The following is a 22,302-nucleotide window of genomic DNA, read 5'->3' as shown; positions in this document are numbered from 1 at the left end:
TGGAGTTGAGGCCAGGATGGGATCAGCCGTGTTCGAATGGCGGAGCAGACTCAATGGGCCAAATGGCCTAATTCTGCCCCTATATCTTATGAACTTGCATTTATGTTTAGCCCTTTTCCAAACTGCTTCAAAGGGTACTGAGCCAAAGGAGACCTGACTAAGAGGTTGTTCATTTAAGTGGTGGGTATTCATGAAAGTTCGAAGAGAGTAACGAGGCAGAGATTTAGGGAGAACATTCCAGAGTGTAAGGCCTGGACAGCATAGCCACCAGAATAATAGCGTAGAATGCAAAATAGACTAAATTGCAAGAGCAGACTTCTTAGTATTGTAAGTCTAACATTATGGGGATATGTGAGAAACAATAGGTGGGATTTTCTGCTTCCTCACCGTGTTTTGCGAAGGCAGCCTTGTGTGTGGGGTGGGGGGTGGGGGGTGGGGGGGGGGGGGGGTGGCTTCGGCAGGACTGGAAGGTCCCACTGATGGGGACAACCAGAAAATTTTGGCCAATAATGAGAATTAATCTGAGGTGTTGGCACCAGGACCTAGGTACTAGATAATTTAGATACTTGAGTATCTTACAGCAGGATTTAGATCGTTTGGAGACTTGGGCCGAGAGATGGCAGATGGAGTTTAATCCGCCCAAATGTGAGGTAATGCATTTTGGAATGCAGGTAGGGAATATACAGTGAATGGTAGAACCCTAAAGAGTATTGAAGGCCAGAGAGATCTAGGCGTGCAGGTCCACAGGTCACTGAAAGGGGCAACACGGGTGGAGAAAGTAGTCAAGAAGACATACGGCATGCTTGCCTTCATTAGCTGGGGCATTCAGTATAAGAACTGGCAAGTCATGTTGCAGCTGTATAGAACCTTAGTTAGGCCACACTTGACGTATTCTGCTCGCCACACTACCAGAAGGATGTGGAGGCTTTAGAGAGGGTGCAGAAGAGATTTACGAGGATGTTGCCTGGTATGGAGAGCATTAGCTATGAGGAGCGGTTGAATAAACTCGTTTGTTCTCACTGGAACAATGGAGGTTGAGGGGCGACCTGATAGAGGGCTACAAAATTATGAGGGGCATAGACAGAGTGGATAGTCAGAGGCTTTTCTCCAGGGTAGAGGGGTCAATTACTAGGCGGCATAGGTTTAAGGTGCGAGGGGCAAGGTTTAGAGGAGATGTACGAGGCAAGTATTTTTACACAGAGGTTAGTGGGTGCCTGGAACTCTCTGCCGGAGGAGGTGGTGGAAGCAGGGACGATAGTGGCATTTAAGGGGCATCTTGACAAATACATGAATAGGATGGGAATAGAGGGATATGGACCCAGGAAGTGTAGAAGATTTTAGTTTAGACGGGCAGCATGGTCGGCACAGGCTTGGAGGGCTGAAGGGCCTGTTCCTGTGCTGTACTTTTCTTTGTTCTTCTTTGTATTACTCTGGCAAAGCTGCATTGTCAGAAGTGGCACCATTTGGATCAGGTGTTAAACTGATGCCTTCTCTTGACCGAGAAAGCCCCTCTCGATCGGCTTGGACCCCACTGTCTACTGTAACTATCAGACAAAATATGAGTCAGACTCACAGCTGATCTCTGGGTATTACCCGCTATAGTGAAGGAGGCTGGCGAGGCTACAATGACACACTGTGGCTATCTTCTCTGAGCTCTAAGTTCAGGGCTCCTCTTCTACGATGGTTGCTCCTGGGGTTTCCAAGGTTGTCACTGACCGGGGCCGGGATTCTCCCCTACCCGGCGGGGCAGGGGGTCCCGACATAGCAGAGTGGCGCCAACCACTCCAGGGTTGGGCCTCCCTAAAGGTGCGGAACTCTCCGCACCTTTGGGGGCTAGGCCCGCTCCGGAGTGGTTGGCGCCACGCCGACTGGTGCCAAAACCGGCGCCAACAGCCTTTGACGCCGGCTAAAAGGCCTTCGCCGGTTCGCGCATGCGCCGGTGCGTCAGCTGCAGCTGACGTCACCACCGGCGCATGCGCGGTAGGGGGGTTCTCTTCCGCCTCCGCTATGGTGGAGACCATGGCGGCGGCGGAAGAAAAAGAGTGCCCCCGCGGCACTGGCCCGGCCACCAATCGGTGGGCCCCGATCGCGGGCCTGGCCACCGTGGGGGCACCCCCCCGGGGTCCGATCGCCCCGCGCCGACCCTAGGGACCCGCTCGCACCGCCACCAGAGGTGGTTGAAACCACGGTGGCGGGATTGGCGCCTCAGCAGCGGGTCTTCGGCCCATCGCAGGCCGGAGAATCGCCGCGGGAGGCACACCGATCGGCGCGGCGTGATTCCCGCCCCCGCCAATTCCTGGATGGTGGAGAATTCCGGCTACAGCGGGGGCGGGATTTACGCCCCATGTGTTCCAATCTTCCATTTGTACAGGTTCTGCCAGCGCTGAGTCAATATATACACACACACACACACACACACCTGGCCTAAGTTCTATCATACCATCAAGACATAAACTCATATGGATAAACAGGATATTCCTGTTCAGCCAAGGTGATTCAATCAAGATCCATTGTCCTCTGAAACAAGGTTTTTCAAACTACAGGGCGCAACACACGTGAGGTCGCGGGTGGGTGTCGGGAGGATTGCCCAACGACCATGACCAGCTTTTAAGAACGTCGGCTGTCCTACGCATCTGTGCCCCCTCAGGTAGAAGCGACAGGCGCAGGCCTGAGATCTGAGGCCCTCCCCCCTCCTGTCTCTGTTCACCCACTCGCGCTGCCTTTCCCCAGCAGCCTGCCCCATCCCTGCCAAGCTCAGCTCTCACAGTCACAACGCCATTCCCCATGGCTCCCATGCATATTCCTCCAAAACCCGGAGAGCAGCTGGGAGCCCAGGGGGGCAGATCGCCTCCTCCTGATGCCAGCGCACTGTCCCCGTACCCAACTTTTTAAAGAATGCTGGCTGCGACCAGCTATTAAGTTGAGAATTCCGGCCGTGACCGGCCATTAATTACAAACGATGGTGTCTTCCCGGCAGAAGCGGTGGCAGACAGCAAGTCACGTGCCCTGCATGCACACTGACATCACGCGCCTTGTACATCCGTACTTTTGGTGCGAAAATTATGGAGTGATTCCTCATTTCTAGCTGTGAGCAAGCAAGGCAGCAGGAGAATTGAAGATGGATCGTTTTAAACAAAGAAAAAACAAATCGGGAACAAAGCAGTATAACGATGATTTCTTAAGGTATGGCTTTATTAATTGTTCCAATGCAAATCAGGATGCAAAGCCCATGTATGTTATATGCAGGGAAAATGAGGACAAAGCTCCGATTTTTTTCAAAGGATGCATCAAGAACTTAAATCATCAGCTGAAGTCCTTAGCAGAAATGTAACATTGAACGGCAAAGCAAGTGGGATCGCGAGAACCAAACAGGCTCACCTGTTACATCAAAGGTAAAAGAAAATGGTGGGTCGTGAAGGTCGGCCGGCCAGAGTCCCGAAGGAGGGCTGGTTGGTAAAAGTGGATCCAGGGGTAAAATGTTTGAAAAACACTGCCCTGCAACACTCTTGTCTGACCAGCTATTAGCCCATTATGGCGTCTGATGGCCTCTTTGTTCATCATTCATCCCGCTGCAAAGTTGATCACTAATGTCTGGAAGTCACATATTCATAGAATGGTCTTTTGTCCTTCTGTGTCAACATGATAACTACAGTAAGTGGGTAATCACATAGTTCCACGGAGCAATGAGTTTCTGTGTTGACTTGAATGCCCTGGTAGACAGTCAATATTGATTCCAGCCAGGGCCTTTTTTGCTAATTCCTGTTTTCGGTCTATATGTTTTCTACCCCCCCTGTCAGCCTGTCCCCAGTACCACAAACTTGTCTGTTTGTTTGGGGGGGGAATGGTCCCATGGCACTATGTACAGGAGAAACAGCAGCGCTCTCTTTATCCCTTAACCAACATCACTAAAACAGATTACCTAGCCATTGTTTGAGAGACCTTGGCTCAATGCAAATTCCCTGACATGTTTGCCCACGTAGCAACAATCGGTGCACTTCAAAAGCAATTAATCGGCTGTAAAGGTTTTATGAATTCCTGAAGATGTAAACAGTGTCTCCTGCCAACGCAAGATTGCCACCAATATCCGTCTGGGCAAAAAAAAAATTGTTTTCCTCAGAAAACCAATTAAACAATTATTCGAGCCTTTTCTTGGTAAAAGAACACACTTGAAGGAAGCAAAAGCTGCCTCAATGCAGCCATGAGGATCAAGAAACAGCAATTGTTATTTTGGCTGATATGGAGTGCCAGATTTTCTGCCCCATTTTTTAAAACAAATGTGCCAGGAGAAATCTTGCTTTTTTGGAGCCAAGGCACGATTCACCTGCAAATCTTCACACAGGTTTTCCAACTATAATATAGAGAACGAGTGTCACAGTGAGGTTAAGGGAATGCATAGAGTTCTGATCACCGTCGCTTGCAATGAGGTCATGCCGCTACGGCTGTGCATGCACCACATTGACAGCAACGTTGCCAGGTGCCAAAGGTTGCAGATTTCGTTCTGCAATCTTAGTCATTTCCTGAGTCAGTGACCTTGACCATTGAGCTCAGGTTCTCAATACAAACAAAGGCAACCAAAATTTTATTTCCCTTTATAAAACAAAAAGCCACAGACTGGGGCTCTTTTGTCGAGAAAAGAGAAAGCATTGGGCTAGACTACTTAACAGGTCTTAAAAATGATGAAGGGTTTAATAGGGTGGATGGACAGAAGATATTGGCTGGAATTCTCCGGCCGTTAGGGATCTCTTTTCCCGCCGGCAGTGCACCCCCCCCCCTCCCCCATGGGTTTCCCGGCGGCGTGGGGTGGCTTCGATGGGGAATCCCATTGGCAAGCGGTGGAGAAGAGAATCTCGCCGGAGGCGAACAGCGCAACGCTATGAAACACGTGGCCGGGGGGACCGGAGAATCCTGCCCATCACTACTTGTGAAGAAGTCCAAAACTAGGACAGATTGTCACAAATAAATCCAATAAAGAATTCGGGAGGGTCAAAGAGTGATCAGAATATGGAACTTGCATGGAGTATCTGGGGTGATTAGCATGGTGCAGCTAAAGGGAAACTAGATGAAGGAGAATGGAATCGAAAGCTATGCTGATAGATGAGATGAATTCGAGAGGGAGGGGCTTTGTGCTGAGTGTAAACACTGGCAGACACCGGCTGTGCTGAATGGCCTGTTTCAACGCTGTAAATTCCACGTAAGGCAAACCTTGTACAGACATGGCTCCAGCGAAGACGCTTCTGACAAGAGGCAAAAAGAAGAAGCTGATGTTTACCTTGGACTGTACACGTCCGATGGAAGATGGCATCATGGATGCCTCCAATTCTGTCCCGGGTTCGATTCCCGGCTTGGGTCACTGTCTGTGTGGAGTCTGCACGTTCTCCCCGTGTCTGCGTGGGTGTCCTCCGGGTGCTCCGTTTTCTCTCACAAGTCCCGAAAGATGTGCTGTTAGGCGAATTGGACATTCTGAATTCTCCCTCTGTGTACCCGAACAGGCGCCGGAATGTGGCAACTAGGGGATTTTCACAGTAACTTCATTGCAGTGTTAATGCAAGCCTACTTGTGACAAGAAAGATTATTATTATTGTATTCCCATGGTCAGATTACAGTGGGCAATACAGATTTAGAATGTGAGTCTATACTTATTCACTAACTAAAAGTCCAGAAAGCCCCTTGTCAATGACTTGTATGGATTGTGGACGCTGGGGTAGTGTAACACTTGAAAGAAAATGCATGCAGTTTGTAGTCAATAAGCGTTGTATGGCTTTGGTGGGAAGAATGTAGGAATTCTTTATATATTTTGTATTATATGTTGCAGTAATGTTACTAAAATAAATTAGGCCAAGTTATCTAGATGTCTGCTAAAGCTGTAATTAAGAGGTTAACAGCTGGGCAGGTTGAGATGTCACTCATGGGTATGGGTGGGGGTGGAGAGATGGGGGTGGGGCTGTTTTTTAGTTTAGATTTCAGCACTGCCCCGTGTCTGTTTTTGGTCTTATTTTTCAAGTTTTCTCAGAAAAGGAGGTGTGTTTCCTAAGACTGACTTCTGAAAGCTTCTCTCTCAAGGACCTTGTGCATAAATCTGTAAGCCACTGAGTGTTAACTGTATTAATAATTAACATTTGACCTGTGTGTGTGGATTTTGCTTAATTGAAATTTTAGAAGTAGATGGGAAAGATCCTCAAACGCCTTACTTTTTTTAAAGAGCTGCTTAACTGTTAATTGAAAATCTGTTTTTTTCCTGGATGCTAGTGGGGTCAATCCTGCGTTAACAATAAAGTTTGTCGGGCAGCACGGTGGCGCAGTGGGTTAGCACTGTTGCCTCACGGCGCCGAGGTCCCAGGTTCGATTCTGGGTCACTGTCCGTGTGGAGTTTGCACATTCTCCCTGTGTTTCCGTGGGCTTCGCCCCCCACAACCCAAAGATGTGCAGGCTAGATGGATTGGCCACGCTAAATTGCCCCTTAATTGTACAAAATGAATTGGGTACTCTAAATTTATAAAAAAGAGGAAAAAAAAGAAAGAATAATAAAGTTGGCTTTAATAAGAAAAGATCCCCAGTTGTCAGTGGAAAGACTCCTGGAGGGAACTATCCTTTCAAGTTTATAACTTGAAAAATTGTTGGGGTCTTGTCTGGTTTCCCAATATAAATTGGGATCTTGTCGAGATACCTTAACAGTTGGGCAGAGTTCAATAGGCCGTATTAAGGTATTCATAGTCTCAGCTCTGTACCAGAATGGTTTCAGGGATGGGTGATTTTAACTCCAAGGTTAGATTGTAAAAGCTGGGGTTGTTCTTGGAGCAAAGGCGGTTGACGGGAGATTTGATGGAGGTGTACAAGATTATGATGATCCCACCTTTGAAAATGGTACTTCTGCCTTTTTCCTCATCCAAGCTTTCCCTCCCACTATGGTTAACAGGGCACCATAGAATTGGACCATAGAATTTTACAGTGCAGAAGGAGGCCATTCGGCCCATCGAGTCTGCACCGGCTCTTGCAAAGAGCACCCTACCCAAGCCCACACCTCCACCCTATCCCAGTAACCCCTCCCAACACTGAGGGTAATTTTGGACACTAAGGGCAATTTTATCATGGCCAATCCACCTAACCTGCATATCTTTGGATTGTGGGAGGAAAGTGGAGCACCCGGAGGAAACCCACGCAGACACGGGGAGAGCGTGCAGACTCCGCACAGACAGTGACCCAAGTTGGGAATCGAACCTGGGACCTTGGAGCTGTGAAGCAATTGTGCTAACCACTATACTACCGTGCTTAATAATAAACCGGGCACACAACTGGCTTTGACCCATTTCCTTCACCTCTGCTCTCACCCCTTCCCCTCACACCCAGAACCATGATAGGGCCCTTGTTGTCTTCACTTTTCACCCCACCTGCCTCTTCATTCAAAAGATCATCCTCCACCATCCCCACCAGGTATCCCTCATCCCCACCTCCCCGTCAGCATTCCGCAGGAACTGCCCCCTCCGTGGCACCCTGGCCCACTCCTCCACCGTGCCCAACTCCCCATCCCCTTCCCACGACTCCTTCCCTTGCAATCGCAGAAGGTACAACAACTGCCCCACCTCACCGTTCAAGATCCCGAAGACTCCTTTCAGGATAAGCAGCAAATTCCTTCAATTTGGTTTATTAATGTCTCTGCTCCCAATGTGGGTCTCCTGTACACTGGGGAGACTAAACGCGGACTTGGTGACCTCTTTGCGGAACACTTTCACTCAGTCCGCAAGCATGACTCCAGCCTTCCTGTTACGTGCCACTGTAACCCAGAACATTGCTCTCATGCCCACATGTCTATCCTTGGCCTGCTGCAATGCTTCAGTGAAGACCAGCACAAACTGGAGGGGCAGCACCTCATCTTACCATTGGCAGTATGTCGCTATCAGGGCTTAATATTGAGTTCGGCAACTTTAGATTTTGACCTTTCTCCTCCATTTTATACCCCACTTTCTTATTTTTAAAAAATATTTTTTACATGTATTGTCTCAGTGCAAAACACTCCCTTCCCTGGTAGCCCGGCGACGAATACTGCTAGCATGGAGGGTCTCAAAGCCCCCGAGGGCTGAGGTATGGCTATCGGACATGGCGAGCTTTCTTGGCCTAGGGAAAGTCAAGTTCGCCTTGAGAGATTCGCTATTAGGGTTTGCCCGAAGGTGGCAGCCATTTATTGACTTCTTCGCAGAGGAGTAAGCGTCAGCGGGAGGGGTTGGGGGGGGGGGGGGGGCGGGGGCGGGTGGGGGGGGGGGGGCGGGGGGGGGGGGGGGCGGGGGGGGGGGGTGGGGGGGGCGGGTGGGGGGGCGGGGGGGGGCGGGGGGGGGGGCTAGGGTAGAGTAGAGTAGGGGGATATTGATGCGTGAACAGAGCCTTGGTTTGCATTATGTTTAATGTGGAATTTGTGTCTTGACTTCTTTTTTTGTTTGTACAATGTCATTTTTTCTATATGCCTAAAATACCTCAATAAAATTGTTTGTAAAAAAAAAATGCAAAACATTCCCTCCCACTAGGCTATCTACTTTTGTTCTTAAAGGTGCTACTTTTTGTTGTAGTTTCTTTTGCTCTAACCTTCTCCCTCCTTTCAGTTCCGACTAATGGTCCATGACTCTGTTCCTCTCCTGGTAGATTTTGACAGACCTGCTGAGTTTTTCCAGCGCGCTCTGTTCTTGACGGGTTTTGATAAGGTTTCGACAAACAAAGGCAGTTCCCATTCGCGATGGCGCAAAGACTAGGGGTCACAAATTTAAGGTTTGGGGCAAGAGATTCCGACACAAAACTAGGTGGGAAGGCAATTGGTGCGGGTGACACAAAGAGCCTGCAGAGGGACAGAAACAGGTTAAATGAGTGGGCAAAAACTTGGCAGGTGGAATATAATGTAGGGCAATTTGAAGTTATGCACTTTGGTAGGAAGAATAAAGGAGCTGAATACTGTTTAAATGAAGAGAGATTGCAGAAAGTTGCAGCACAGAGGGGATCTGGGGGTCCTCGTGCATCAATCACAAAAAGCTAGCATACAAGATCAACAGGTAATAGGGAAGGAAAATAGAATGTTTATTTCAAAGGGAATAAAGAGTATATAAATAGGGAAGTCTTACTAACAAACTATACATGACACTAGTTCACTCACACCTGGATTACTGGAGACAGTTTTGGTCCCCTATTTAAGGAAAGATGAAAGTACATCTTAAGGGGACCAAAACTGTTTACAGTATTCCAGGTGTGAGCTAACTGGTGCCATGTGTAGTTTGTTATGAGATTCTCAAGGGACTTGACAGGGTAAATGCTGAGAAGATGTTTCCTCTTGTGAGAGAGTTTAAGACCAGAGGGCATAATCTCAGAGTAAGGGGGTCGCCATTTAAGACGGAGATGAGGAGGAATTTATTTTCTCAGATGGTAATGGATCTGTGAAATTATTTACTGCAGAGAGCTGTAGAGGCTGGATCGTTAAATATTTTTAAGGCTGAGATAGACAGGTTTATAATCAGTAAGGGAATCAAGGGTTGGGGGGTAAGGCGGGAAAGTGTGGTTGAGGATTACCACATCGGATGAGATATGATCTCATTGAATGGGAGAGCAGACTCGATGGGCCAAGTGGCCCAATTCTGCTCCTACATCTTGAAGTCTTATGGGAGATGATTGGTAATGACCTGGAACTTGCGACCTATCAGGGTGGTGCAAGCGGAGGAAGACAGTGGTTTTAAAAGGAAATTGGGTATGCACTTGAAGGAAATAAACTTGCAAGGCAGGGCAATGGAACTAACGGGATCTCCAGCGAGCCAGCATAGACAATGGGCAGAATGGCCTCCTCCTGTGCCACAATGACTTATGATGATAGTTGATGTTACCTAGTGACTCCTGCTGGAAGAGGGGATACATAAAGGCAGTGTGGCTGCGATGCCCTGGATCAGTGTTTACTGTCAGGACTCCTTTAGGAAAGACAGGCCACTTGACATGCAATTCCAAGACAGGAGGAAATGAACATACACTGGTATGTTGCTCGTTGTTCAACAGCATATTAGACCTGTTCTTAATAATAATAATCTTTATTAGTGTCACAAGTAGGCTTACTGCAATGACGTTACTGTGAAAATCCCCTATTTGCCACACTCCAGTGCCTGGTCGGGTTCACCGAGGGAGAATTCATAATGTCCATTTCACCGAAAAAGCACGTCTTCCGGGACTTGTGGGAGGAAACCGGAGCAAACTGACGCAGACACGGGGAGAACGTGCAGACTCCACACAGACAGTGACCCAAGTCGGGAATCAAACCTGGGACCCTGGCGCTGTGAAGCAACAGCGCTAACCACCGTGCTACCGTGCCGCCCCAACTTTCACTTTATAATGTAATCCCTTCAACCATTTCTTTTTTAGCCTTTGACCATTTCTTAGTCCTTTCCCCGGCCTGCTGAGCTTTCAGGCCAGCGAGCGACTTTATTTCACACTTAAAGATTCCACTCTCTAAACAGTCAATAGAAATAAAGGGCGAAATTCTCCCAAAACGGGAGAAATCGTCAAACTGCCGTAAAACCCGGGCGGGTTTTACGGCATCGCGCCCCTTCCCGACGGGGGACCGATTCTGGTCCCCCGTCGGGGCTAGCAGCCCGACGTCGGAGGCCCCGACAAGTCGGGCTTAACGAAAATCGTTAAGCCCGCTTGTCGGACTTAGCGCCGGCTGACGCGTCATATGACGTCAGCCGCGCATGCGCAGGTGGGAAGACTCCACCCGCGCATGCGCGGGTGACGTCATCGCGTTTTTGCGCGAAACCCGCGCATGCGCGGTCCGGGTTGCCCCTCAGCCGCCCCGCGTATTGATACTGCGGGGCGGCGGAAGGACAAATAGTGCGCGGGAATCGGGCCCGCTGCCCGCGATCGGTGGGCACCGATCGCGGGCCCATGGCACCCTTGGCACGGCCGTGGTACGGCCGTGCCAATCGGTGCCATGGTTATTTTTTTCCAGGTGGTCACGACGTTTTTACGAATGGCAGGACCAGGTGTGTTTGCCGTTCGTAAAAAGGTCGTAAAGGGCTGGGACTTCGGCCCTTCTAACAGCTGTGAATCGCTGCCGGCCGTAAAAAAACGGCGGCAGCGATTCGTGTCGGGATTTCGGGGGGGGGGGGGGGGGAGAATAGCGGGAGGGCGTCAAAAAAGTCGGGAAGGCCCTCCCGCTATTCTCCCACCCGTCGTGGGGGGGGGAGAATTTCGCCCAAAGCATTTATACCTGTACCCCCCACAACCTAAGGTCATTCTAAATTACTGACAGCCAATCAGGTATGGTCAAAAGTTAGGGCAGCACGGTGGCCTAGTGGTTAGCACAACCGCCTCACGGCGCTGAGGTCCCAGGTTCGATCCCGGCTCTGGGTCACTGTCCGTGTGGAGTTTGCACATTCTCCCCGTGTCTGCGTGGGTTTCGCCCCCACAACCCAAAAATGTGCGGAGTAGGTGGATTGGCCACGCTAAATTGCCCCTTAATTGGAAAAAATAATTGGGTAATCTAAATTTATTTTAAAAAAAGGTATGGTCAAAAGTTAAACAATAGTTATCCCACAATTTAAAAAAACAATCGCCCCCCCCCCCCCCCCCTCCACCATTAATGTAAATTAGATGTAGGGAGTGAAAATGAGAGAACGTCTGATTGGCTGATGTGATGAAAATGTCTTTCAATAATAATAATAATAAACACCCAAAACAGTGAAAATCAATCAATAGTTTCAGCTCTAACTGAAGATGCTCTTTAAATGAGTGGTCTCAACTGCCCAATAAAATGTTTTGCGACTGACGGAATCCATTGGGGATAAACAAGGAGCTGTGAGTTCATTTCCCATGTGAGGTGTAGAATTTAATGGAGAATTGAGATTGAAATCATTAGCGTTATAGCTTATTTGCAGCTCTCCCGTAAGGCAGAAGATGTACTTTTTTATTCTTCCAGGCATGTTGCACCATGTAACTCAGAGTATATTATCCTCATGTGAAGGATGATTTAGCCTATCCTTTGAAGGCCCCTGAAAATATCTACTATAAACATCCATCTATCAGGAGCTAATTACTGTTGCCGCAGGAAATGTGTGTTTGGGAGGTGCTTGCAAATGCTTTGGCTCTGAGCCTGCAGGAACCATCCATGAAGTGACTCCATTTGTTTCCAACTCTTTTTGTTAATACTTTGGCACTTTGAAATGGAACGGAAATTTAAAAACTCATTGTCGGAGGTGAATTCCATAATGTGTTTCTCAACAAAGTATTCACCTTGGAAAAAAAAAACGAGGAATTGTGCGGAAAAGATTTACTAGGATGCTACCAGGACTTGATGGTTTTAAGTTGTGAGGAGAGGCTGGATAGACTGGGACTTTTTTCCCTGGAGCATAGGAGGCTTCGGGGTGATCTTATAGAGGTCTATAAAGTAATGAGGGGCCTAGATAAGGGAGATAGTTGACATCTTTTCCCAAAGGTAGGGGAGTCTGAAACTACAGGGCAGAGGTTTAAGACGAGAGGGGAGAGATACAAAAGGGTCCAGAGGGGCTATCGTTTCACACAGAGGGTGGTGAGTATCTGGAGTGAGCTGCCAGAGGCAGTAGTAGAAGCAGGTACAATTTTTTTTTAGAAAGCTATATGGGAAAGCTGTAGAGATTTCACAGTTATCTTTATACTTCCAAATGTTTATTGAATTCAAATTTCATCACCTGCCGTGGCAGGATTTGAACCCAGGTCCCCAGAGCCTGATTCTGGGTCTCTGGATTACTAGTCCAGCAACAATAACATTATGCCACCACCTCCCCATGTTAGAAAGGGATATCACACAGCCTAATCATATTTTAAAAAATTATTTCAAAGGGCTGTGGGTGTCGCTGGCTAGGCCGGAATTTGTTGCCCATCCCTAATTGCCTTTGAGGTGGTGGTAGTGAGCCGCCTTCTTGAACTGCTGCAGCCCATGAGGTGTAGGTAGACCCACAGTGCTGTTTGGGAGGGAGTTGAAGGATTTGGCCAGCTGCAGTGGAGGAGCAATGATCTATTTCCAAGTCAGGATAGCGTGTGGCTTGGAGAGGAACTTGCAACGCGGGTGGTGGGCCTGTGCATCGGCGGCACTTACCCTTCCAGGTGGTGGAGGTCAGGGGTTTGGAAGGTGCTGTCGAAGGAGCCTTGGTGAGTTGCTGCGGTGCATATTGTGCTGCTACTGGTGGAGGGCATGAATGTATAAGATAGGGTGTGTTGCTCGTTATACTTTCCCTTAATTTGCTCTGTTTTAATTACCTTTGCTCAAGAGTCGCCAGGTATCTTTCTGATACCACCACGAGGGTCAAAGCCGAATACTGATCAATAACTCGATACACCAGTTAATAAGTTTGAAATCAATGCACATTTATTTACACACACAGTCAATTATTACTCATGCACAAACTCTACTCGCTAAACTACAACTACTACTAAAAGCCTATACTTAGCTTCGGGCGCCCACTCAGTCAGAGGAACAATGGCTGTTGTCCGGTTCTGATACTGCTGGCTTCGAACTGGTATAGAATAGTAGCTAGGAGCGTCTATCTCGTAGCGTGCGTTGACCTTAGACTTACTTGGCTGGTGCTTGGCGGGCCTCTCGTCGCTGAGAGCCAAAGGCCAAGGCCAAGATGAAGGTGAAGATGGAGAAATAAGAGAGCGAACTGACCTTGGGGACTCTGCTTTATAGCCCCCAGAGGGTTTCGCGCCCTTCTGGGCGGACCCTGGACTTGGTCCCAATTAATTGGACCATGTCCCAATCATTTGTATCGATTCTCTCCAATAAAGGGGTCGTTCCCCAATCGCTGGGCGGGCCCTAGGTAACCGTTGGCCTGCCTTTGTTTTAGCGTCCACTGGCGCCGGGGAGTCTGCCCTGGTACCGATTGCTTACATGTTTCTCTTTTGTCCCCGGAGATAGCTCATTACTATGCTAATGGCTTGTAGTTTCAGTTCTGTCTGGGCTCTTCAAGTTCCAATCCACAGGAAACCTTGCACCTGCTTGTTTTTCTAGTGCTGTCCATTTTTCCCTGCATTCTTTGCGAGTAACCATTTTGGAATCGGGACGTGGCCACCCCAGGTGGCTACAGGTGCCAATCAAGCATGCTGCTCCGTCCGGGATTGTGCCGAGCATCTTGAGTGCTGGTGGAGCTGCTCTCATCCAGCCAAGTGGGGGGTATTCCATCACAACCCTGACTTGTATCTCTCAGCACCTGGACTGTCGGCCACCCCAGTACAAAAGCTGTACAATGTTCCAAACCCGATCACACTATATAAGCTACGTTGCCCTTAATTCCGAACACCTAGCACCAAGGTTTCTCCATTTAGCTTGAAGTAATTTGAAAACAATTGGCCATGTACAATCTTCAATGGAATTGGTGCCAGTTTTGAAATTGGATTTAATTAGGATGCTTAGCTGAATGAAATGTATCAATTTGTTGAAAGCTTCTCGGATGCTCTTAATGATTCACTGAAGGGTTGTGCGTGGAAATGCATTGTCTTGGGGGAGCTGGGGTAGGCATAACAAAACCGTCTTTTTAAAAACTGGCGCATTAGAATCACTGCTTCCTTTCCCTCTTTATTCAGCTGTTATCGTTACTCTAACTGCGTGCATGTGGAAAGTGATGATACGCACGGGGCTAAAATGTTCAGCAGGAAATGGCTCCCTGACACTCGGCTGAGGACTGTACAATTATCCCGCTGTTGTACACGGGAATAAGGGACACGACCTCGACAAGCCAAGCCGTGTTACCGTGGAAACGTGACTTGTTGTCTGTGAAACGCATAAACCCGCATAAAGAGGTTTGAGACAGAGGTTTTCAGCTCCTATTCTGGGCAGGGTTGAGAGAGGGCCAGCTCACCACTTCATTGTATCTGACGGCATTTAAATAATTGTTTATTTTTGCTCATGCTGGAAAAGAAAAGCCTCCTCTTTTTTTTTTGTTCCTCCTCTCTTTGTATTGGGTAATAGTTCTGAGCAATCGGAGGTCAGCTGTGATACATTCCCCAACAAGGAAGCGTCCATTCTAGCTGCAGAAAAGTATTCTCCACTGCAACAGGAGTATGTCTAGGCCTCAGACATTATCTAGGCCTCAGACATTATCTAGGCCTCAGACATTATCTAGGCCTCAGACATTATCTAGGCCTCAGACATTATCTAGGCCTCAGACATTATCTAGGCCTCAGACATTATCTAGGCCTCAGACATTATCTAGGCCTCAGACATTATCTATCTAGGTCAATTGAAAATTTCAAAAGCTGAGATTGATAACTATTTTCGCGAGGCAAGAATATTAAGGGTCATGGTGCCAAGGTGGGTAGAGGGAGTTAAGACACAGATTAGCCATGACTTAATAAATAAAATAATTAAGGGGCTTGGCCAGGTAGATAGAATTTCATAGAATTTACAGTGCAGAAGGAGGCCATTCAGCCCATCGAGTCTGCACCGGGAGGATGATTCCCCCGGTTGGAGTCTAGAACCGGGGACGGTCGTCTCGGAATGAGGAGTCAACCATTTAAGACTGAGTTGAGGAATCCTTTTTCACTCAAAAGGGTTGTGAATCTTTTGAATTATCCACCCCCAGCGAGCTGTGAAAGCTCGGTCATTGAGTGCATTCAAGATTAACGTCGAGATGATTATTGGGCAATTCATTTCCAGGGAAAGGTATTTGTCATCCTGCTCGTATTATATCAGCCATGATGGTGATGAATGGCGGAGCAGGCTCGAAGGGCCAAAAGGCCTCCTCCTGCTCCTATCTTCTATGCATCTATGTATCTTTCTGATATTGATGTTAACTGACATATCAAAGTTTGTCTTTGGTTCTGTCTGGATAACTCCAAATTAATCAATGGTTTTTGCTAATTTTTGCCGTGATTTGGCAGCTGACCTTTCTGGTAAAGCCTTTGAAACTCTATTTCAATGTATATTTAAGATAGCTATTTTCTGGTAGACTCCAACGGGAAGAGTATGGCCTTCCCTCAGACCACAGTTAACACAAAAAAAAATTACAAGCAGAGACTGCTACAGGTGTTAATAGGAATTCCAATTGGAATTTGATTCATTAAATGGTTTCAAGAAGAAGATAGATATACTTCTGAGTTTAAAAAATGGGTTAAAGGGATATGGGAAACAGGTAGGAGGTGGATTTGAGACCAGGGAGAAATCAGCCATGATCTGATTGAATGGCAGAGCAGGCTTGAAGGGCTGAATTGCACATTGCTCCCAATTCCTATGTTCCTCAGCATTTTTAAAAATAGATTTATAGTACCCATTTTTTTTCCAATTAAGGGCAAATTTAGTGTGGCCAATCCACCTAGATTGCACACCTTTTTGGGTTGCAGAGGTGAGACCCATGCAGACACGGGGAGAATGTGCAAACTCCACACGGGCAGTGACCCAGGGCAGGCCGGGTCCTCGGCGCCGTGAGGCATTAGCGCTAACCCACTGCGCCACCGTGTCTCCCCTATGTTCCTAACATGTTGTGAAACTTCAGTCAGGCAACATTTAATGAGATTGCAACTCCAATCTTAAATGAGGCGGTTAAGTAAAATAGCTTTCCTCGTCAGCTTCAGCATTTTCATCACCACCTTCCATTTCCTCATAAGATGAATTTTTGAAAATGTTTTTCTTAAAGAAAATGTATGAACTATCTTGGATTACGATATTTAATTATCGAGCACACTGGTGGTAATTCTGACCTTGTGCGGAAGTGTGAATATGGGGTGTCTGTGATATAACCGCGCCGTTGACAACCTTCTTGATTTTTATTTCCATGTGTAAGTCAAAAATCGCACAGTCAAAATCTACCCCGCTGCCTTTTACTTCCCTGTCCACTTCTTCTAATTGTCTCATTATGTCACTCGCACAGATGCATGCACACGGGTGGGGCTGGAATTTAGGGGGGGGGAGGTGGCCCTATTTCCTCACCCCTGATCAAAAAGTCGGTCGTCAGCCCTCACTCAAAATCCAGCTGCCCCAGAGCGATATTATGCTGGGGGAAACCAATTGATTCAGAGTGGGGGCTTCAACCCCCACCAGGGAGCGAGGCACACCCGAGAAGCTGCCGGCCAATCTGATTGGGATTTTGAGATTTTGGACAGAGTCCTGGCTGGCGGACCTCACGGAAGTGGGGAGACGGGATGAAGAGAGGTTTGAGAGGCTCGGGAGGGTTCAACGGGGTTACAATCTTGGGGAGGGGTGCATCCAATGGGCACGATGGACCCCATCCCCCTACAAAGGAGGTGCCTCCCCCACCTGCCTGACAACAGCCCATACAGCGAAAGCTGCCGGGCTATCCACCGTGCCTCCACCTACCTCTGTCCCACCTGAAAAAGCGGCAGAGACGGAATGAGGCCCTTAAATGGCCAGGAATTGACCACTCAAGGGCTTCGAATGGGCCTCAGGGTGAGGGGCTACTGGACACTTTATTTTACAGGGCCTCGTGCCTTCAAACACTCGACGGCGGGCTTAAGCTTAGCCCATGTACACACAAACACACATGCACATATACACACTTTGGTCCACACGCAAACACACGTGCACACATTTGGTACACACAAAGACACACACACCCACACACTTTGAGATGGCGTGCCTTCTCACAGCCCAGCAAGACAGCGATGCAGCGTAGAATGGGAGTTGAGCATTTGTCACCTATATCGGTGATGCTGCGCCCCACTCCCAGACCACTTTACACAGCAAAAGCCGCCCCCAACCTCACCAGTAATAATCTGCAAATGCAACGCAAGCCTCCCGCTTTCTTCAGCAGCACCCTCTCCCACCTGGCGCTCTGCAAAGCCAATTTTCTGCTTTCACCCTGTTTGCGGCAGAATACATTGCGATGAAGCAGAACCAAGTGATTTGGAATATTCAGGAAGAGAATCAATGGAACTAAACAGCTAAAAACGTAAATCATTCACACAGAGTCTAGACGTGAACTCACAGTGGTTAGCACCACTGCCTCACAGGACTCTGGTTCGATTCCGGCCTCGGGTGACTGTGTGTGGAGCTTAACACATTCTCACCATGTCTGTGTGAGTTTCCTCCGGGTGCCCCGGTCTCCTCCCACAGTCCAAAAGATGTGCAGATCAGATGAAAAGTGAAAATCGCTTATTATCACGAGTAGGCATCAATGAAGTTACTGTGAAAAGCCCCTAGTCGCCACATTCCGGCACCTGTCCGGGGAGGCTGGTATGGGAATCGAAGCGTGCTGCTGGCCTGCTTGGTCTGCTTTAAAAGTCAGCGATTTAGCCCAGTGAGCTAAACCAGCCCCTGGATGGATTGGCCATGAGCGATGCATGGAGTTATGGGGGTAGGGCGGGAGAGTGGGCTTAGGTAGGGTGCTCTTGCGGAGGGTCGGTGCAGACTCGATGGGCTGAATGGCCTCCTGCTGCACAGTATGGATTCAATGAACGCTTAATATTAGCTCTGTGTTAAATTCTCTTTCTGATTATTAAAGGTGCTTCACCCACAATATAAGCATGACATAACACAAAGCTCCAAAGTACATAGAAATTAAGTTAGATTTTGCAATGTTTTGCCATTCTGCAGCTGTGAGCAGGTACAAATCTGCACGGCAAGTTTTCACAATACCATGTAATTCCTGTAGGTTCTTACACCATGAGTCAATGTTCGATGTCTTCAGCAAACATACTGAAATTAGCTCCAGTGCCTGTAGTGATAATCGGGTGTTATTCTAAATGAAGACAGGTACTGCATTTTTCCACTGATTAAGATTTACCACCCTCCAAAGGAATTAGTCTATCCACCCACATCCTCAACGTCAGTTTGCTTGCATGTCCCTTTAATCACCATAATCTTTCTCTGTAGTGATCCCTTCAGACGCCGTACAAAAAGCTATGATATGAGAAGGGATTATTGCTGGGTGAGCCCAGAACAATTATGTCAGGAATTATGTTCTCAGAAGTGCCCACCACACTGACCTTTCCTGAGTGTATTAAAGCTAACCTCTTTCAGCAGGTTTTTCATCTCCTCACCTAATTTCTCTTTTGTGGAAGCACCTCAGGAAGCACCTCGGCATTGAAGGCGCTAAACAAATGCACATAGTTTTTGTCATGATATGCAGACATACACACACCACACACACACACACACATAATTATATACAGACAAGCAGCTAATGGACACAGAGAACAGGACATGACCAATAAGCAGGCAGGACACTCAGGGGTGGGATCTGACTATAAAAGACACGAGGCGCTCACACTCCGCCTCTTTCGCCCCCTGAACTCCCAGATCTTCGCTACCTCTGGACTCGGCACCACCCGTGTTTTTAGAACCATGGCCATTGCCGTAGCAAAACCCTGCCAGAACCCTCTAAGCTTCGGGCATGCCCAAAACATGTGGACATGATTTGCTGGGCTTCCCGCGCACCTCGCACACCAATCCTCTACCCCGAAGAACTTATTCATCCTCGCCGCCGTCATGTGTGCCCAGTGGACTACCTTAAATTGTATCAGGCTAAGCCTGGCACATGATGAGGAGGTATTAACGCTGCTTAGGGCATCCACCCACAGACCCGTCTCTATCTCTCCTCCTAGCTCGTCCTCCCACTTGCCCTTAAGCAAGTTTCCTCCACCTCCGAAAGCTCCTGGTAAATATCCGATACCTTCCCCTCTCCCACCCAGGTACTGGAGACTACTCTATTCTGTATCCCCCGTGGCGGCAGCAGCAGAAAGGCCGGCACCTATTTTCTCAGGAAGTTTCGTACCTGCAAATACCTAAAACTATTCCCTGCTGGCAATTTAAATTTATCCTCCAAGGCTTTCAAGCTGGGAAAGCTCCCGTCTATAAATAGATTCTCCATCCTTTTAATTCCTGCCCTTTGCTCTTACTGCCTGATACTACCACCAATGCGGAGCGACAACAGCAAAACCAAGTTACCCGCCGCGCACAGACATCGAAGCCAAGATGTTTTGAGCAACGAGAAAGAGTTGGAACAAGAAACTACTCTTCGAGTGAGAAGCGGGTACCTGCCACAATACTCCCAAAGACGGGGCCTGTTTCATACATGGTGCAAACCGTCAACGACAGAGTTTGGAGGGGACACACCGATCGAGTCCTTGCTTCAAGAAGAGCATTTGCAGAGTCGGCGTCTGACCCTCAAGGTTTATAAATCCACAAACCTATGATCGTGACTGAGTCGATTTCAGATTCCACACCCGTTGAACCAACAGCATCTGGAGAAGCTGAAGAAGAACCAAAATTTATGATGATGTGCCTGAGCCAAGTTTGTAACAGTCTAGAGGGATGTGAAAACAAGGACTCCTGAAAGACGGATTCTGCCGAAGCGGAACCGACGTCCACCTAGGAGTCCCTTGTACTGATGTTTATATACATATATAATTGTATAATAAGAATACTTGGGTAAATGATCATTGTTCACCATGAGTAAGAGTTTAAGCTAATATTTGTTCATATTTGTTGTCGCACTGCAGCAGTAGGGGGAAGGATGTTATGTGTTGGAACCAATGTCCAGCTCTATCATATGTCACATGATGGGAATAGAGGGATACCGACCCCGGAAGTGCAGAAGATTTTAGTTTAGATGGGCAGCATGGTGGGTGCAGCCAGTTCCTGTTCTGTACTATTCTTTGTTCTTTGATTACGTGGTGACATCATCAGAGGCAGCTGGGACATTTCCATCTCACTGTGACCCCTGCAGATATACTCTGATAACTGGTTATGTAACTGATGGTGTGACAACCGGTTACCCTTTGTCTAGACTGTGAAAAAAGTTAAACCCCCGAAAACATAACAGTTAGTAATCGATTTATTAAAATTGGGGCCAATGATGCAGCAAGTTATTTTTTAATTAATTTAAAAAATTTTTTAGAGTGCCCAATTCTTTTTTTCCCAATTAAGGGGTCATTTAACCTGGCCAATCCACCTACCCTGCACATCTTTTTGGGTTGTGGGGTGAGACCCACGCAGACACAGGGCGAATGTGCAAACTCCGCATGGACGGTGACAAAGAGCCGGGATCAAACCTGGGACCTCAGCGCCATGAGACAGCAGTGGTAACCATTGTGCCACCATGCTGCCCCAGTTATTCTTTAATTAAACCAACAATTAGTTACTTCCAGAAATAAAATTAACTCAGTCTGCAAAATTCTTCGGGAAAAGTAATTAGGAAATGTAAAGCCATTATTAAATGAAACATAGCCTTTCCAGAGTTTAATTGTTTAATGGAGTTGATATTCAGCAGACGCAATTTCATGTGCAATTGATTGATGTTGGCTTCTCATGAGGTGATGATATCAGCAAAAATTCATTCCCCATTTATCCAGTGGAAAGGTTTACAATTAATTGTCCTAATCAATTCTTTTGATGCTGTTAGGTTTTAATGTGCAAGGCCTACTGGGGATAGCAGCTTAAGAATGCTTGACATGGCATCCTGGACTAGGCTCCAATTGCCTGAGGTGGTTGGAGAAGGATTTCCAAAGTATTTTTCTTTCCAGGTGGGGAGGTGGTGGCATAGTTGTATTGTCATTGGACTAGTAAACCAGTAGCCCCAGAGTACTGCTCTGAGGACCCAGGTTCAAATCCTGCCACTGTGGATGGTGAAATTTGAATTGAATAAAAATCATCCTGTGGCAGTATGACTAGAGGTATTACGGTAACTCGCAATGCCGAGACACCATTGGTGGAGAAGGCTCGCTGCTCATTGGCCCAATGGTATGTAACACTAGTCACCCATTGGCTAGAGCTGTAAGGTAGCTCCGCCCTGTAAGGCGGGGTATAAGAACCCGTGTGTTCCCCACAGCTTCCTTTCTGTACCTGAGCTGCTGGGGAAACATCTTGTCTATTAAAGCCTTCACTTCGGACTACAACTTCGCTTCTGTGGTCAATTGATAGTGCATCACATGAACGAATAAAAGAAATCCTTGGGTTTTTCTCTGTATTCTTTCCCAGGAGATGATATGGTAGGAAGTGTCCATGAATCTTCAGCTACTGTATCACCGTGGTGGGGCAGGCTTGATGGATCTACTAACCCTTTCCTACCCATATTCTCATTTGTTCAACTAAATTCCCCCCATGTGCTTTTTTACCAGTTAATTCATGCACTTAGAGGACAGAGAGAGGTATTGTAGGCAAATTTGTGCTTAAATTTCCATGGTTAGATTTCAAAGCTTGGTGTTTATTTATTTTTCTTCAGCGTGAACACTTTCAACCTCTGAACCCAAAGTTGCTTAATTCTTGTTGTCAGTTAAAATGGTGCAAGTATCTTTCCTGTGTGTTTTTACTTTAGGGAATTGGCTTAATTCAAACTACTGGATAATTTTTTTTTGAGCAAGGAA

This window comes from Scyliorhinus canicula, chromosome 22, assembly GCF_902713615.1.
Source record: "Scyliorhinus canicula chromosome 22, sScyCan1.1, whole genome shotgun sequence".
NCBI classification, from domain to species: domain Eukaryota; kingdom Metazoa; phylum Chordata; class Chondrichthyes; order Carcharhiniformes; family Scyliorhinidae; genus Scyliorhinus; species Scyliorhinus canicula.
The sequence above is the reverse complement of the archived record's forward strand: the minus strand, read 5'-3'. Positions refer to the sequence as shown.